Genomic DNA, 5,569 nt, shown 5'->3' on the forward strand with positions numbered 1-5,569 from the left:
GAGGCTGGCATACACTATATAGCTGCACTTAGCCACAGATTGTATACTTATTTTCAGTGACTCACAGGTAATGTCTGCTTTGATCTGAGGCATCACTTTCCTTTTCCTCTCCTTCTGTCTGAGACCTCCATGATGATTTCTTCCAGGCTACAATTCGTCTCTTGTGAACCTGCCAGACAAACATCTTAGGCTCCTCACTTTTACTACAACTTCCACTTTTTTGTGTGTCTTGTGCAGTAAAGTGAGTAGGTAAGTGGGTTGCCCCCTGTATATACGATCCCCTGCTGTACCCTCATATAGTAATAATGTCCCCATGTGCTCTTCCCCTATAGTAATAATTCTCCTGTGCTCCACCCTTATGGTAATAATACCTCTTTGCTGTCCCCATAGTAATAATCCCACCTGTGCTCCGCCCCATGGTAATAATCCCCCTGTGCACCACCCCCATACTAATAATCCCTCCTGTGCTGTCCCCATAGTAATAATCCCCCTGTGCTCCCCAATAGTAATAATCCCCCCTGGGCTCCCCCCATAGTAATATGCCCCCTTGTGCTCCCCCATACTAATAATCCTCCTGTGCTCCCCCCATAGTAATAATCCCCCATGTGTTCCCCATAGTAGTAATTCCCCTGTGCTCCCCCATAGTTATAATCCTCCCTGTGCTCCCACCTATAGTAATAATCCCCCTGTGCTCCCCCATAGTAATACGCCCCCTGTGCTCCCCCATAGTAATAATCCCCCTGTGCTCCCTCCCATAGTAATAATCCCCCTGTGCTCCCCCCATAGTAATAATCCCCCTGTGCTCCCCCCATAGTAATACGCCCCCTGTGCTCCCCCATAGTAATAACCCCCCTGTGCTCCCCCATAGTAATATTCCCACCTGTGCTAGCCCCATAGTAATGATCCCCCCCTGTGCTTCCCCCATAGTAATAATCTCCCTGTGCTCCCCCCATAGTAATAATCTTCCCTGTGCTCCCACCTATACTAATAATCCCCCTTTGCTCCCCCGATAGTAATAATCCCCCTGTTCTCCCCATAGTAATAATCCCCCTTGTGCTCTGTCCCATAGTAATAATAATCCCACCTGTGCAGTCCCCATAGTAATCCCCTGTGCTCCCACCAAAGTAATAATCCCCCTGTGCCCCTCATCGTAATAATACCCCTGTGCTGCCTCCCATAGTAATAATCCCCCTTGTGCTCCCCCCATATTAATAATACCCCTGTGCCCCCCACCTATAGTAATAATCCCCTTGTGCTTCCCCCCCATAGTAGTAAGCTCCCTGTGCTCCCCCATAGTAATAATCCCCCCTGTGCTCCCACCTATAGTAATAATCCCCCTTGTGCTCCCCCCATAGTAATGCTCCCCCCATTGTAATAATTCCCCTGGTCTCTCTCCCATAGTAATAATCCCCTTGTGCTCCCTCCCATAGTAATAATCCTTCCTGTGCAGTCCCTATAGTAATAATCCCCCCTGTGCTCCCACCATAGTAATAATCCCCCTGTGCTTCCCCCCATAGAAGTAAGCCCCCTGTGCTCCCCTATAGTAATAAGCCCCCCTGTGCTCCCACCTATAGTAATAATCCCCCCTGTGCTCCCCCCATAGTAATGCTCCTCCCATAGTAATAATTCCCCTGGTCTCTCTCCCATAGTAATAATCCCCTTGTGCTCCCTCCCATAGTAATAATCCTACCTGTGCAGTCCCTATATTAATAATCCCCCTGTGCTCCCACCATAGTAATAATCCCCCTGTTCTCCCCCCGTAATAATAATCCCCCTGTGTTCCCCCATAGTAATAATCCCCCCTGTGCTTCCCCCATAGTAATAATCCCCCCTGTGCTCCCACCTATAGTAATAATCCCCCCTGTGCTCCCACCTATAGTAATAATGCCCCATTGTGCTCCCCCCATAGTAATAATCCCCCCTGCGCTCCCCCCCATATTAATAAGCCCCCTTTGCTCCCCCATAGTAATAATCCCCCTGTGCTCTCACCTATAGTAATAATACTACCTGTGCTCCCACCTATAGTAATAATCCCCCCTGTGCTCCCCCATAGTAATGCTCCCCCGTAGTAATAATCCCCCTGTTCTCCCCCACAATAATAATCCCCCTTGTGCTCCCACCCATAGTAATAATCCCCCATCTATAGTGATAATCCCCCCGTGTTCCCCCCCATAGTAATAATCCCCCCATGCCCCCCCCCCATTCCAAACACACACACAGACAAAAAAAAACCTTAAACTCACCTTATTCTAGCATACAGAAGGTCCCTCTGTCCTTCAGCCTGCGAGGAGCAGGGTGCCGCTTCCCCCGCACACATCTCCCTTCAGCAGGCGCAGTGATATAATGTCATTACACCTGTTCGAGGGAGATGATGTGTGCAGGGGCGGCGGCGGTCTCACAGGTGCTGTGCAGCTGAGCATGGTCTCGGCAGGGTTGCGGCGACCTGGGCACATGATCGGGTGGATGGGCACATGATCGGGCGGAGGGGCACATTATCGGGTGGGCGAGCAGGGGCGGGCACCGCTAGGTGACGTCTGGGGAGGTGCCACCAGCGCCCCCTAGCTGTCTGCACCCCGTGCGGTTGCCAGGCCCGCCCGCCACTATAAACGCCCCTGACAGAGAGGGGAGACAATCTGCAGCTGATCTTACTGACTTCAATGGTATTTTTTGGAGACACTAAGTTAAATCAAGATCAGTACTGACATACAGTCACCCTGTATTTGGCTACATCTTCAGGGTCTAACATTAACTTAAATTTGGCAGAAAAACTTGCATGGCCATGAGTAAAACTGCATGACGACTGCAGCTGATCAAATGCATAGTGCTTCTGATAGAGCTTCTGAAACACCTCAGCAAACTCAGGCCAGGCAGCAAGCGGATCAGATGCATCATGTTTCTGTAAGGGATGCTGTAACACCTCAGTAAATCAATAAACTACAGCTTGCTGCTGCTGTTTAAGCTGCTGAAACGCCTCGCACCTGGCAAATAAACTGTCAATGTGGTTTACAAACAGGCTCTGTCATAAAGTCTTATGACATATCAGTTTGGCAATTAGATATTTAGGATGTTAAAAGATTTTAGTTTATTTCTAATTAGTGATGGGTGAACATGTTTGATAATGTTCGTATGTTCGCACGAACATGAGGCTAATTGTTCGTGTTCGCTGATCGCAAACAATTTGTTAGATGATCGGAATGGTTATAACGACCATTTTCAAACATATTTAAACATGTAAACATTTATTTTGCAATGTACTTAACTGCGTAAGTTTCCTTTCAGCAATTTGAAAGAGCCAATGAACGTGTGGGGAAGGAAGGGCCCATCAAGTAATGTAGTAGCAATGTACACTACTGGCATTACTGTGGTTGTATGATAAGTGTCATTATGTCCGTTACATACATGCTATAAAAACGCGGCGCTGAGTGGAATTTTCTCACAGTCTTTCCTGTTTCTTGTGCCATTTAGTAGGGAGAGTGAAATGAGCAGGGACAGTATCTGAATTTAGTTAGGCAGCAACACTCACAGTGGTAGTTAGTCAGTGTATGGATGGAGAGCTGACTGAGTAGGGCTTAGAATGTTGTGAAATTGTCAGTGTAGGGAGGGTTACAGAATCCAGCATTTTAGCGCTTTAAGGATTAATTTCTTAACCCTGTAGTGACCAGGCATCCATCATAGTCCATCCTGTCCATTATCTTCTCAATGTATTTAAGTTCTCCAAGGCGAAAAGGGGAGGCTCGCTGGGACATCTTGACTTGCTGAGGTGACTGTGCGCTGCGGCCTAGCATTCCTTGTGTGTATTGCATGACACATGTATGCATGTCGCTGCGTATATACGCATGATAGAATAAAAGATACGCTAATGCTATGCACCTCGTAATTGCTCCACTATTACAAAATTTCGCTTTGCACCTAATAATCTGTACGTACGGAAACATACGCTTCTACTGTACATTCGTTATCTGCTCATGAATGTTCGGTGAACACAAACCGAACCGATCACAATTGACTTTTTTATGTTGGGATCCGGGATATTTACTCATCACTATTTCTAATGTGCATAAGTTACAGTGCAGAAATGTCAGGGAATATAGAGTTCCTGGCAGACCCAGGCAGACCTGGCTGGACTTGAAAATACAGAAAGGCTATGTTATATACCACTGTTTACAATATCAATAATTATTTTTCATGAAATGGTGCCCATGCACTAAATTTAAACAGTGTGTGAACATAGACTGTGTTTTCAATCCTCTCCTGGTTTTGGTAAAAAAAATACTGACCAAATACTGAGCAAAAATACTGTGTGGGAACATAGCTTGAATCTGTATACTACTCTATATCAGTTGTGAAATGGAACATCCACATTTCCTTATAGAATTTGCATAAAACTAAACACTGAACATTTGGGAGAATAGTAACTACAAGAAATTTAGTAAGTGTATTGATGCCATCTAGTGGTCACTCTCTAAGTGCAAAGAAATTTTGTGAGCATATCAGGCCAAAAAATATGTCAGGTTGCCCAAAGGTATGCATTGTTGTATGCATTTCCACTGTTAAAGATAGGAGTCCCTTCTACTGCCTGGCTGCTCAGTTAACATTTGCTGGGCCAGGTGCAGAGTACCCCCTCCCCCACCATGGGTAATGTAGACAGTGAAGCCACTGCATTGCTATTTACACCTGGTAAAATGAATGTTTTCTGAGCTGCCAGGCATACAGTGTGGAATTTCTGCTCCTGTACACCACCAGTTAAGCAGTGATCAGGAGCTAGCTGGTAAATGCTAGCTTGGGGGGGGGGGCACAAGCACACAGCACTAACCCAACTGTTTAACCTCTTTAGTACTGGGCTAACTTTGCAAATCCATTGTGTATATAAATACAGTATATTTACTCATTCAAGTGAACCTGAGAGAATTTTTTTTTCTTTTCATTTTTTCATGACACACTGTACTTTACATTAGTAGTAAATTTGCATTAATACATTTAGCATTTATTTGCAGAAAAAAAAATGTGAAAATGTTGAAACATCTCTGCTTGTAAAAAATAATATGCAAAATAGCTCTCACCCCTCTAGGGCAAAGAGATTTTCCTTCAAGTCAAGTCTCGCTCAGTCAAGGAGCCTTAAAACATTGACTGGGGATTTTATGCCAAGCCAAACAATCTCTCCAAAAGGAAAAATTTCCCATCTGCAGATAGCTGTTTCAGGGTTTTTGCCCCTCATCAGTGCAGAACAGGGTGTTGGCTGGCTAGTGAGAGGTCTAGAGGTAGTGGCTCTCCTTAAGGAGACGTGTGGAGACTCACAGGTCATTGCTGCTCCACTGAGAATTCTGGGAAGAAAGGATATGCATAATTCCCATCATGCCTGGACAGCCAAAGCTAAAGCTTTGGCTGTCTGGGCATGATGGGAATGGTAGTTTTGCAACAGTTGGAGGGCCAAAGGTTCCCCATCCCTGGTATACACTGACCATGTAAGAAACGAGTAAATAAGGCCTTGGCAGTCTTTTACCCTCTCTTATGGACCCAGGACAGGTTGGCTTTGTGACCTTCTGGCAAGAAAAACATAACGCAACACAGC

Source organism: Dendropsophus ebraccatus, chromosome 6 (assembly GCF_027789765.1).
Source record: "Dendropsophus ebraccatus isolate aDenEbr1 chromosome 6, aDenEbr1.pat, whole genome shotgun sequence".
Taxonomy (NCBI): domain Eukaryota; kingdom Metazoa; phylum Chordata; class Amphibia; order Anura; family Hylidae; genus Dendropsophus; species Dendropsophus ebraccatus.